A 14985-nucleotide genomic window follows, 5' to 3' on the forward strand; every position below is an offset into this window, starting at 1 on the left:
CTGTAATCCAAAATGGACATCTATCAGAAAGTTTTAAGTTATACAGAGGCTGCAGACAAGGCGATCCGTTATCGCCCTGCATTTTTATAATATGTGCAGAAATACTTTCCATTTTAATACGCAATAACAAGAATATTAAGGGAATTTATATTGATGGAGAAGAATATCTTATTTCGCAGTATGCAGATGATACTAATTTTATTTTGGATGGACTCCTGAGTCACTGTACGGCACACTTACTACTCTTGACTGCTTTGCAAAAATGTCAGGTTTGAAGCTAAATTATTCTAAATCAAAGACAATATGGATTGGCAGAAAATTTCCATATCAAAAGCATCATTCTATAGTGCGTTTCAAACTAATGTTCGGTTCTATCGTCCTATCCGCACAAATCGTAGTATGACCTATATTTAAGAAAATATCTGTAAACATGAAGCAGGCGCGGTTTCAGGTGGGGAGTTCAAGTGACAAAACCTCAGTTTGAAAAAAAATATGTATCAAATATTATAATTATATTGTGGAATACACAAGCGCGCGCGCTGAAGGGAGAGAGAGAGAGAGAGAGAGAGAGAGAGAGAGAGAGAGAGAGAGAGAGAGAGAGACGCACTCAACATATTTTAATCTATGGTTATATGGTTATAGGGAGAGAGAGAGAAGATTATGGTATGCATGCGATTGGTGGAGGTGTGACCCTCTGCACAACCCCAACCCCACTTAAGGCTTCTTTTGTATATGGAGCGGGACGTAGCTCAGAGGTAAAGCGTTCGCTCATGGTAGGTCGACTGATCGATCCCACATGGTGGACCCATTGGGTTGTGTCTAGTTCCAGCCTGTGCACCACAACTGATGTATAAAGACTGTGGTATGTGCTATCCAGTCTATGGGATGGTGCATATAAAACGTCCCTTATTGCTTATCAAAATTGCTTATCGGAAACAGTGGCCCATGTGGCGGTAGCGAGTTTCTTTCTCACTGTCATAATGCTCCTTAACCGTTTTGTCTGACGCCACATAAACGTATATCAAATGCGTTGAGTGTGTCGTTAAATAAACATTTCTCGCGTATGTATGTGTAGTGTATATGCATTTCTAGTCGATTAGTTTATAGGTTGATAGGTTGTCTGATAGTGAATGATATAGAAATAAATAGTTTTTGGTGTTAAAGAGTTCATGCATACATTAAAGTAATACTCCTGATGGGTATGGAGAAATAACTTAATCAGTCGACGAACTCATTTCTTCATCACTATCTTCATTAAGGGGGACTATCACAGGTGGTATTTTATTTCTTATAAAACTATTTTGTTTTCTAAAATCTTCTTCGATCTTTATTACATGTTTAACTGCGTCAGAGAAGTGTGTAGGTGTGACAGAGTTCAATGCATGTGCAAGTTCTCTCCGCACCGTGGTAATTTTACCATAATTATGACGAGCTATGTGCCCTTTGACTTGACTCCAGATCAGTTCTATCGGATTGAGTTCAGAATGTCTTGGCGGCAGTCTTAGACACAAGTGCCCATGGCGTTCAGCAATATCATCAGTAACAAATTGCTTTGCACATTTGTTACTTTTCACAAGTTCATAAAGAAATGGATTTGTCATGTTACTCTCAAAAGGTATATTTTTGTTTCGTAGCCACGACTGAATTTCTTCCTTTTTAGCGTTTAGTGCATGACATCGTGTAATCTCAGTTGATTTGTTGTGGTAGCTTGCGTTATACATGACGATAACAGAAGGTTCTGGTAGAGAAGGCATAAGTTGTTCTTCAAACCATTTGATGAAATGTTCATGATTCATCTCACCATGATAGTCTCCGTCTGTTTTTTTTAGCCTCAAAGATCAATTCACAGCCATCTATCAATCCATATTTATCACAGCCAGCATGACAAATAATAAGTCTTTTTCCCTTCCCAGTCACCGAACAGAGTTTAGGAACTCGATCAGCAGCGTCTGATTTCGGCAGGTGATTGGCGGTACTTGTGCCCGGGTGGATATCTGTCCAGTGGTGGGATGTCGTGTGGTTGACATTCACCCAGGTCTCATCTTGATACACTATTAAATACCCCTGTTCTCGTAAACTGGATATTTCATGGAGATAGGACAGTCTCCTGTCTGATATATTGGCGTCCTCAAAAATCACTTTTCCGGTTGTAGACATATGTTGGTATTTAAAATCGAGGTCATGGAGTGTTCTGCGTAAAGTTGATATGGATATGTTGATTCCACATTCCTCCCTTAAAGCCACGTTAATCTTATGTAATGTAGGTAATTCGCCCTCTCTATAAAATTTGTATACTCGTCGTCTAATAACATCTTTATCAAATAAATCGATGAGTTTTCGGTCGCGTTTTTTAACAGTGATTTCTGTGCTTGGATTCGTAGAGCTCAGATTTTTCATAGTTCTTTTTACTGTTGAAACCGAAACTTTAAGTGCAGCGGCAACTCGATCGACAATTCGATAAGAAGCATACCTAGGTCTACCGCGCTGATATTCATCTTCAAAATAATCGAAAACGTTCTTAATACACGATTTTGCATCAACTGAAGTGTTTTTCGATTTACCCATATTTTTCCTCAAATAACAATAAGAAGAATGTCGACTAATACATTTTCAATGAATTTATATACCCTACCTAACTTTTATTTTACGTGGTTTACACATTGCTACAATAGCACGTGCAGTCATAGATCGAAATAATGATGTTATTGACCAAGCAATGCTATCGTATTTTGAACATTCAGGGCTGTGTCTGCGGGATGAAAAAGTGGTTGAACCCATACGAGTCCGAACAATAGCCCTTTGGTTTTTCGCATTACAAATGTAACACCCAAGCCCCAAACACTAGCCCCTAGCACCACCCTAAATACTATATATATATATATATATATATATATATATATATATATATATATATATATATATATATGAGTTCCCAATTTAGAGGCAAATTAAATAACATTTTTAATATTATTTGATGTTGGTGGCCTTTAACATTTTATCCCCCCCTCCCTGGTCTTCTGGGTCCGGCCCTGCATTAAATTTATTTATAAATTTGGAACGCACTTTCCTGCGGTGTGTGAGGTGATTTGTGTTACACCTCAGTTGTGTTAGGTTAGGTATGGTATGCTAATATATAATTGATATAATAAAATAAAAATACATAATACATTAGCTAAATTTATTAAACATAATGCACCTACAAGAAAGGGTTACATGTTCTGTTTGTTTACATCTATGTTTAACGGAAAGATTAGACAATGCTGTTACACACTGCAAAACAATAATAACCTTGATTTTGTGAAACAAGCTATAATGGACTTCACGTAGCCTCAGATCCCAATGTTTTGATATGCAAATGACCTTAGTTATTTATAGGAGAAATAACGTGCATTCAAAAGACACAGAGATTTTTAAAAAGTGGAATTAAGTCAACTTCGTGCATTTCATATGATGATTTGTATATAAAACCTGTCGGGGTTTGGGTTTGTTTTCATGTAAATGCAAAGAAAACAAATATCGAATAGGAAATAAACGTAACATTTGCAAAAAACTTTGGGTCTAAATAATTGAACAGGATAATAATTACCGACATGTATGAAAACTGATGTACATGGATATTTGTGTGTGTTGGGGGGGGGGGGGGGGGGGGGGGGGGGGGGGGGGGGGTGCGTAGGTGAGTGGATGAGAGTTTATTTGAATGCAGTATATGTTTTAAACATGAACATTGTGTACATGTAAATAGTCTGTATATACAGTGTATATATATATATATGAAATATAATTAAAATATGTGTACGTCAGTGAGCTCAGGGCACCTCAATCCTGACACTGCCAAATATTTCTGGGATCAATAAAAAAAAAAAAAAAATAGGGAGTGGGAGACGCCATGACCCCTTGGGCCCCCGCAAGAATCCGCGCCTGAAATTTTAAAAAAATTGTCTGACGAGATGATATTTTGGTACTGTGCTATTTATAGCCATGAGTATCGGAGAATTACAAAAAAAAAAAATAAAAAAATAATAATAAAATAAATTAAAAATTAAAGGGACAAACCCTAGTTTTTAAACACTACAGCATATTTTTCACTATCAGAGCTGTTTATGATCACTTAAATCAAACATTACTTAAATTTTATTCTTTAGATTATCCATTTTAGTAGAACCGAAGTGTTTCTAGTCATCCTGTTGTTTGTAGTACCAAAAATTGCATTTTTCATAATTTTAAAAAAGCACGTGCGTCTGAGAAGTAGCGGTTTATTGATTCGAGTTCTAGTCTATGTTTAAGGATATTTCCTGTTTTAACGTTACAGACTCTTCTTTCACTCTATTGTAACTTTATCCAAATGAGTTACAGGTTTATAAATTAACTAAACTTAGTGTCCATTTTTTATGGGTTAAAAACTAGGGTCTGCACCTTTAATAATAATAATAAATAAATAATTAACTAAAAAAAAACTACAGTAAAACTGCTGAAGAAAGACAGTATCGTCATCAAAAGCCGTGGTGGTGCCTCTGGTCTATTTGCCCCTGATTGTGCTACCCCTCATTTCCCGTACTTCGCTGCTGTGACATTTATCACTTCCTGTCATGCGCTCTCAAATTAGTCTACCGGTCAGTTATGTCGGTTAACAAACAGATAAAATAACAAAACCGCAACAATCTGCAAGGCTCGTTTTACTAAAATAACCACCTAGACAAAAGATTAGATTGCGATAACTGGTACGTACGATAATACATCCCTTGGGGATATATTTCATCAGACACGTTCTTTACGGTCAGTGTTTACCCTTTTCTTTTTTTTTCTTTTTCTTTTTCTTTTTTTCTTCTTTTTTTTTCTTCTTTTTTTTTCTTTTCTTTTTCTTACACAGCTATAGCAAGGCAGATACTTTAGAGGTATACATAGAAACTACATATTTATAATTTTGTTTTGCTTAATTAATTAATTAATTAATTAACTAATTAATTAATCAGCTATTGGATGTCAAAGATTTAGTAATTCTGACTGTGACGGTACATGCTCTTAATTTCTTTTCGCCTGTGGCGATATTAATTGTTTTAGAGGACCGTGTGCAGTTCCAAATGCACTTAGCCCAGATGGGCAACTTGTTACGTGATACCTTTGCGCGACGGTCGTCGAGCTTTTCTAATACACACCTAGCGTAGGTGTGGAGGCCATGTGGCCAGTAGTTACGTAATAACTCCGCTAGTGCTGTTTATGACCAGGGAATTGCTCGCGGAATGGCGACAGCCAGTCTGACGATCAGAGAAAAATATGCCGGCGTGGTGGCTGTCGAAAATCCACATGATACGTGAGGTACCGCCTTGTACCCCCATGCGATATTCGCTGTCTCTGAGAGTTTTGAATAAATAGCTAGGGTTTTAGAGATATCGGGGAGAAACATAGGAAGGCTTCCAGGGGGAACGTTAGTCCGTTAGGACTTGGTAAATATCATTTCTGCTCTGTTGTATAACCTTGATGTGATTGATGTGACTTTAAATATTTTAATACTGTATTATACCAATATTATTTAGACGGTGCTGCCGGTCATCTGACGCAGTAATCTGTAGGCTCACTGTCCTAAATAATTATAAAAAGCTTAACCAGTCATCCTAGAGGACCTAGGTAAACTGTAGGTTATTGTCTTTATTGTGATAGGTACCAGTATTAATTCTGTATTACAAGGTTATTGAATGAGTAGTTAGGGTTAATTAAAAATTAACCAGTTAGGAATAGAGTTGTAATTCCTTTAATTAAGTTCTCCTGGAAGCGGTTCTCAATTATCACACGTGTGGGTGTTGTGTCACGGTGAAGTGATTAGCATATTGTGTAAACTAGACACCTAGAGATTAACTAATTAAGTGATCAGTTCTGGGTTGTTATTATTTGTTGTTGTTAATTAACTACTGCGGCAGTACATTGGTCTGCGTAGGTTAATACAGATTCCAAAGTGTATTGTGTTTTTGTTGTGTTTTCTAGTGAACTAAACGTGCTATTATAATATATACTTTATATAAGATCGTATCTCTGATCATACCTAGACGAGCCACACAGCGGGTATAACCGCCCGTTACAGAGAGATCTAATAGATATACAGTTAGGAGAGATATTTGGACAATCGTGTTTCATTCAGTTACGGGTATTATAGGATCCCCGTGACACTGACATAAAGTCTTCTGAGGGAGATGAAGTTTGTTTTGTTTAACGACACCAATAGATCACATTGATTTATTAATCATCGGTTATTGGACGTTGTCAAACACTTGGCAATTTAGACATATAGTCTTAGAGAGGAAACCCGCTACACTTTTCCATTAGTTGCAAGGGATCTTTTATATGCACCATCCCACGGACAGCATAGCACATACCACGACCTTTGGTATACCTGTCGTGGTGCATTTACTGCAACGAAGTTTAAAGGCGAAACCTACATTTTTCCATTAGCAGCAAGGGATCTTTTATATGCACCACCCCATAGACAGGATAGCAATTACCACGGCCTTTGATATACCCGTCGTGATGCACTGGCTGGAACGAGAAATAGTCCAATGACGGGGATCAATGTCAGACCGACCGCGCATCAGGTGAGGGCTTTACCATTGGGCTACGCCTCGCCCTCACACACACTCACACACACACACTAACACACACACACACACAAAATTAAAAAACCCAACAAACAAACAAAAAACCGAACAGCACAAAAACACAAAAAACTCACAAAAGTCTTTCGATGGCGATCGATCCAGCGATCTATCACACCTCGGGTGAGTGCTCTACTAAATAACTACATCCCGCCCCCGGGGATTTTCATCCTATAGCGTCAAAAAATAATTAGAATCCATTAAATTGTGGCTAAAAAAAACCGCGCCGGCATTTATGTCAGCCCTGGGGAAATCAAACAAAAAGGTTTGTTTATTAGGTAAATATATGCTCAATACAATACATAAATCAGGCGACTATATCACTCGACGTGACGTGTGAACTCATGGGTGGGTGGCAGCAATATAAATAATTACTAAAGGTGTTGTCACCCATTCACATCCTGTCATATATGCTGCGAAAATTAAAGTTTTGTTTGTTTAACGAGAAACTAGAGCACATTGATTTAGTAATCATCGGCTATTGGATGTCAAACATTTGGTAATTTGACGTTTAGTCTTAGAGAAGAAACCAGCTACATGTTTCCATTAGCAGCAAGGAACTGCGGTTGGACATGGTGGGGGTGGGGATGATGGGATGCCGGGAGTTAGGGCATTATTTGGGGCTATATGCGTAGGCGGTTCGGCCTTAGGTTTTGTGTAGGGTCGGCCTCCCCTCCCTCCCGACCCTCACCTGGTCAAACCAATGTTTAAAATATGATTGGCAGCCCCTTTCCTCTTAACCTCCCATGGGCTTAATGAATATTGGTTAATAATTATTATTAATTTTAGACCAGCCCATCTAAATTTGCGCCGAAAATATATTATATTAATAATTTATATAGGTTAAGAATGTTGATATTTTTCTTTAAGGGCGCAGCCAAAGCTTTTTAACTCCAACTCTCCCCTTTTTATACTTTTGGCGTTAATATTCAAAATTTCCCCTATTTGTTAAGTTATCCCTGTCCCGAGTCAGACCCCCGATCCTATCGGAGGCCGGACTCGGGATAGGCGTGTTCGAAACCCTAGTGGTATATGGACACGTTAAACCAGTTACTAAGTAAGTAAGTAAGTAAGCAGCAAGGAATTGTTTTTAGTATAACACATACTACGGCCTTTCATATACCAGTCGTGGTGCACTGGCTGGAAAGAGAAATAGCCCAATGGGCCCACCGACGGGTGTCGATCGTAGACCGACCACGCATGTAACGAGCGCTTTACCACTGGGCTACGTCCCGCCCCTATTATATATACTGACACAGAATGAAAACGCAAAACAGATATTTTTCAATATTTTGTTGTGATTAATGAAAAATATATTTATTGGACTTAAAATAACAATTTATGAGAGGAAGCCATTGATTGGTACTTTTGTCTGGGTTTTAATCCTGGTTTTGTTCTCGTTACACATATAATAGCAGAAACACACAAATTGGTGTGAAATGCGTTCACTACATGCTCAATCATGCTGCATGCAATGCACGTGAAATACCAGTATGTGGACACATAAAGGTCACGTAACGGTATCATATTCCTTGTCACATTAAGAATACCACGACTCAGAGAAGAACAAAGGGACCGATCGTTGGGCATGGTTCAAGGGGGGACTTCGCAAAGCCAAGTTGCTAGGACCGTCAGAGTCCATCCATCAACTATTGGACGACTTATTGAACGTCTCAACATCCGTGATCGACCTCGACCTGGTCAACGTCCCGTTACGACCCCACGCCAAGATCGACAGATTCGACGACACCACCTCCAAGACAGGTTCAGAACTGCGACGATGACAACAAGCAACACGATAGGACATCATGGAAGGCATATCCCTCCGATGACGGTCATGACACCGCGACATCGTGCTGCGAGACTACAGTTTGCTCTCCATAATGGTAATCATCCACCAGCCTTTTACCGGAGCATTGTTTTCTCAGATGAGTCCCGTTTCTCTGTCTCCTTTGCCGATGGAAGAGCACGTGTGTACATGAGACTCCATGAACGGTACGCTGACGGATGTGTGAGGGAACGTGATCGGTTTGGCGGCGGTTGTCTGATGGTATGGGGGCAATCAACTGTGATTTCAGGAGTGATCTCATCATTGTCCACGATGCCCTTACAGTCCAGCGTTATGTTGACGTTATTCTAAGACCAGTTCTCCATCCACTTTTGCGCCGTCACCGAAGACCAGGAGGTCCCCTTCTGTTTCAACAAGACAATGCCCGTCCACATACTACAAGAATTACCCAGGCATTCCTGCAACAAGCCGGTATCACCGTTATGAACTGGCCCGCCGTTTCACCGGATTTGAACCCAGTTGAATACATGTGGGATGAGTTAGGACGTCGTGTACGTCACCGCCAGCCACCACCGCGTAACGTCGCTGAGCTTGCACGGGCGTGCAGGAGGAGTGGAGGAACATTCCTGTGGCTTACTTGAGATGTTTGTGCCAATCCTTTCCCCGTCGTCTTAACGCATGCTCACGGGCCAATGGTGGGGGGGTTTGAACTTTTTGATTACGAATGCAACTCGATTAATGATGATATCTGGCCATGTTTTCATGTGAATGTATCTCATGAATACCAGTCATTAATGTCATATTACATTATCCATCGATTCATTAATAGTTTGTCGTTATTTGCAATGAAAAGTTGTTTTTGCGTTTTCATTGTGTGTCAGTATATGTAACTAATGTAAAATATGGTCAGGTCGGGTCAGGTCAGGTCAGGTCAGGTCAGGTCAGGTCATAGGGTTTTACGTGCACATTCAGAGCAAGCTGTTGTAGCGCACGCCTATCCTGGGCACAAGAGGCGGCCTTGGTCGGCTCCTCCGTCCAGGACAGGAAAGGTGGGGGCGGGTAGGAGGCGGAACCGCCTGCACTGACAAGTGCAAGGGAGCACCAGCAGCTCGACCGTGGTCGGTAACAGGTGGAGGGGGGGGGGGGGGGCGGAGGGGGTTAATGGTGCTATGGAATTTTGAAGGAGCAAAGAATAATGCCAAAGAGAAAAAGTGCGCAATTTTGGATTAAGGAAGTTTGGCGCAATTGTGAACGGTCGATCGAAAGAGAAAGATCAGGAGCTTACATATAGAAGTCGAGAGTAGCTCGTTAATTAGACCGATTGTAAAATATGCCAAGACAACTGCATTTATAATAAACGTGTGTTTTTGCCTATATACGGTTGCGTTGTACCAAATCAAAGACTTCCGGTATTATTCAGAGTAGGGAAAGGTTTGAGGTTTGAGACTCTTCCCATTTCCAAGCAATTAAAAAAAAAAAAAGTATTATCATGGGGAGCATTACCCGACCCCCTAAATACTTCGCTTGCCACAGTGTATACTCCCTCCCATGTACAATTCCCTGCAACACGCGCATGTTATTGCTTGTTTGGGGGTCGAAACACTACCCTGCTGTAAACAAATGGGGTTTTTTAAAAGGTATTTTCAGGGGAGCATTACCCGGCACTCTAAACACTTCGATCGCCACAGTCTAGACACTCACCCCCTCCCCACGCACAATGTTCTGCACACGCGCATCTTATTGCTTGTTTGGGGGTCGAATCCCTCGCCAGTTCCAAGCAAATTTTCTTTTATAAATGTATTTTCAGGGAGCAATACCCGACCCCCTAAAAACTTCGCTCACCACAATCTACACCCTCCCCCCCCCCCCCCCCCCCCCCTGCACAACTTCCTGTACACGACGTGCTTGTGACAAAGTAAAACTTATGAGTTATCAGAATTCATACAGGAATTAACAGTACAATTTTTTTTTTTAAATCTACCTCTGCAGACCAATTTCCCGAGTCAAAAGAGTTGGTTGAGTATTTTGTAAGTAGCTGTTTGGCAGATCATTGCTATATCCTTATCTTACCGTGTGTATCTTGTATATCTCGGTGTGTGTGTGCGCGTGTGCGCGTGAATGTGTGTATGAATGTAGATGTGTGTGCGTGAGTGTGCGTGCGTACGTACGTACACGTGTGTATGTGTATTTATGTCTGTGTGGCATATGGATGCAAATATGTGTATTAAATCTTTATTATTTATTGTTGTTACAACCAGTTCATATGTTTGCTTTTCTATTTTAATGGCAATCTGTCCCTTCAACCAGTGTAAACATACAACGGTCGCAATAAAGAATGCATTATATTATATTATGTTGTATTATATTGCATGTTGCTTGTTGATTAATGTCGTCATTAATACTAACTAATAAAGCAGTTAATCAAGTCTTATTCTAATTGTTTATTGCACTAGTTGATTACACTAGTTTATGACACCAGTTTATGACACTAGTGTATTACAGTCTCAAAGGCTACCTAATCCTATAGACCAAGACATAATTATTGTTAATGTCAGAAGCGGAATAATCTCCAAGTAATTGGACAGTAAAATATTCAGCTCCGGGGAATTTAATCCGCTGAAAATTAATTTTTTCCATAATCGTCGTCACGTCCTGTTATTGAATCGATCTTTGGCTGATTGATCTCTTGGTGGGGTTTTTCGTGGGGTTTTTTCAGACTGTTCCGCAAATTGCGTGTCATGGAACATCGAACATTGCTTTCTATATGTCGGGGCGGGGAGGGGGGGGGAGGGCAAGGGGTCCGCCCTCTCCCCTATTTTTGGTGAAATAATATATATTATATTACAAAATACACATTATCCCGTCGACCTGTTAAAGACCTTTAAATTCTATTTTCAAAAACAACATCGGGTTTTGGACCCCCTCTATTAAAAATCATGGATCCGCGCCTGGATGTAAAGAGTCATCATCACCATCATCATCATTATCATCATAAATGAATGAATGAATGAATGAATGAATGAATAAATAAAAATAAAATCTTCCGAATACTATAGGGGATCGATCTTGCAAACTGTCGCACCTCCGACAGGTACGATGCGTTATACTTTATATAAATAATATCGATTACAATGCCAAACGTTCAACGGTTTAGTTTTTATTGCCGAGGATTAGTGATGGAACCACAGGAACACGAGTTGTCCATTTTTGCCATGAGTACATTTTAATGTTAAGTTATCTTTGCAAGTTTCGTATCATATTGCACTTTACAGAAGAGAATAAAAGAAAGGAATGTTTATTAGGAAACACACACAGCGACAGAGAGACACAGAGAGAGAGAGACAGAGACAGACAGACAGACATACAGAGAGGGAGTGTGTGAGAGAAAGAGAGAGAAGGAGACAAGGGAAAAGAGAAAGAGACAGAGAGAGGGGAAACAGAGAAAGAGGAGTGGAGATAGAGAGGGGAAGAGAGAGAGAGAGAGAGAGAGAGAGAGACAGACAGACAGACAGACACAGACAGACACAGACAGACAGACAGACAGACAGACAGACACACACACACACAGACAGACAGACAGACAGACAGATAGACAGACAGACAGAGAGTAAAAAAAGTAAAGTTTGTTTTATTTAACGACGCCACTAGAGCACATTGATTTTTAATCTTATCATCGGCTATTGGACGTCAAACATATGGTCATTCTGACACTGTTTTTAGAGGAAACCCGCTGTCGCCACATAGGCTACTCTTCTTTACGACAGGCAGCAAGGGATCTTTTATTTGCGCTTCCCACCAGACAGAGAGAGACAGAGAGAAAGAAACAGAGAGAGAGAAAGGGGAGACAGAGAGAGACAGACAGACAGACAGACACAGACAGACACAGACAGACAGACACAGACAGACAGACAGACAGATAGACAGACAGACAGAGAGAGACAGAGAGAAAGAAACAGAGAGAGAGAGAAAGGGGAGACAGAGAGAGACAGACAGAGACATAGATTAAGAAACACAGAGAGAGAGAGAGAGAGAGAGAGAGAGAGAGAGAGAGAGAGAGAGAGAGAGAGAGAGAGAGAGAGAGAGAGAGAGAGAGAGAGAAACCGACTATTGTGTGAGAGAGAAACAGAGAGAGACAGAGACAGAGAGAGAGAGAGAGACCGACTATTGTGTGTGTCAGTGAGAGAGATACAGAGAGGGAGGGAGAGAAAGAGAGAAAGAGGGGACATAGACAGGGGAAGAGACAAGAGAGAGAGAGAGAGAGAGAGAGAGAGAGAGAGAGAGAGAGAGAGAGAGAGAGAGAGAGAGAGAGAAACCGACTATTGTGTGAGAGAGAAACAGAGACAGAGAGACAGACAGAGAGAGAACCGTTATTTAAACGGATTCTACCGATAAATTAAAGCAGTAGTGTCAGTTCACCATGACGTTTTCCTCAGACGTTAGCTTATAGCAATATCACAGCAGTGCTGAGCTAATTTGCTTACGACTGTCACAATGACATCATTCTGTCGCCATGTTCGTGGTTTCAATAGTTAATTTGTAAATCCAGCTTAGCTGATAACTCAGGTAACGCGTTTTGCCATGGAAATGTGTTTCTCACGATCACACGAGGTAAAAACTCAATAAAATTGTCCGCACTCGAGAGTTATCAGCTGAACAAATCGTATCAAGTACAAGATAAATCGTTTTGCTCAGCTAATACCTCTCGTATTTTAAAATACCAGAATTCACCGCTGAACACTGTTAGAAGTGGTCTCTCTTAACCCACAGCTTAATATAATGGGTGTTTGTGGGGAATGCCAGGTGTGTGGCACGTTCCGAGGCAAGGGCTGGGACGTGGATGTGGGCAGTAAAAGAGGTTGAAAAATATAAGCAGCTGTCCCTGGAAAATAATGAGACAAAGGAAACGGGAAGTAGGATGAGAATGATGATGATGATGATGATGATGATGATGAAGACGGTGCTGATGTTCATGATGGTGATGATGGTGATTGTGGTGATGACGGTGGTTGATGAAAATTATTGCGACTGTCATTGTGATGATGATGATGATGATAATGATGGTGGTAGTGACGATGATGATAATGGTTTTGGTATTACTGGTGATGGTGGTGGTGGTTGCGGTGATGATGATAATGATTGCGACTGTGAATGCGATGATGATGATGATGATGGTGATGGTGGCGATGATGATGATGATGATGATGATGGTGGTGATGGTATTGGTAGTGATAGTGGTGTTTGTTTTGATGATGATGATGATGATGATGGTGATGATGATGATGATGATAATTACTGCGACTGTGATGATGATGATGATGATGATGATGGTGATGATGATGATGATGATGATGGTGGTGGTGGTGGTGGTATTGGTAGTGATAGTGGTGTTCGTTTTGATGCTGATGATGATAATGATGATGGTCGTGATGATGATAATGATGATGATGATAATGATGATGATGGTCGTGATGATGATGATGGTGATGATGATGATGGTGGTGGTGATGATGATGATGATGGTGATGATGATGATGATGATGGTGATGATGACAGCGATGATGGTAATGATGATGATGGTGATGATGATGATGATGATGGTGATGTTGGTGATGGTGGATGATGATGATGATGGTGGTGGTTTTGATAGTGGATGATGATGATGGTGGTGGTGATAGTGGATGATGATGATGATGACAGTTGTGATGATGATGATGATGATGATGATGATGGTCGTGATGATGATGATGATGATGATGGTGATGGTAATGATGATGATGATGGTGATGATGATGATGATGGTGGTTATGATGGTGATGATGATGATGATGGTGATTATGATAATGATGATGATGATGATGGTCACGATGAAGATGATGATGATGATGATGATGATGGTGGTGGTGGTGGCGATAGTGGTGGTTGTGTTGATGATGATGTAGACGACCACAACAATAGTGAGAGTTAAGAATACAGCGTTAAGCCTACCGTCCACAAGAGTGCTAGAAACCCTAAAACAAACCCTGACATTTCGAAAGCGCACTTATGAGGGCAAAACAGAACAGATTGTGACAAAATTACTTCCAAGAAGATAAAATAGAGGATTTTTTTTTTTAAATGAAAAAATAAATAGATAGAGATTATTATACTGATTTTATGAAACGAGTGTCAGGATTCTTGTATTGCCCGAGATAGAACTATAACGTTTCAACTGTCTCCGAGATAGAATTATAACGTTTCAACTGTCTCCGAGATAGAACTATAACGTTTCTAATGTCACCGAGATAGAACTATAACGTTTCAACTGTCTCCGAGATAGAACTATGACGTTTCTAATGTCTCCGAGATAGAACTATAACGTTTCTAATGTCACTGAGATAGAACTATAACGTTTCAAATGTCACCGAGATAGAACTATAACGTTTCTAATGTCACCGAGATAGAACTATAACGTTTCTAATGTCTCCGATATAGAACTATAACGTTTCTAATGTCTCCGAGATAGAACTATAACGTTTCAAATGTCACCGAGATAGAACTATAACGTTTCTAATGTCT

The sequence above is a fragment of the Gigantopelta aegis genome, chromosome 11 (genome assembly GCF_016097555.1).
Source record: "Gigantopelta aegis isolate Gae_Host chromosome 11, Gae_host_genome, whole genome shotgun sequence".
In the NCBI taxonomy this organism is placed as follows: Eukaryota; Metazoa; Mollusca; class Gastropoda; order Neomphalida; family Peltospiridae; genus Gigantopelta; species Gigantopelta aegis.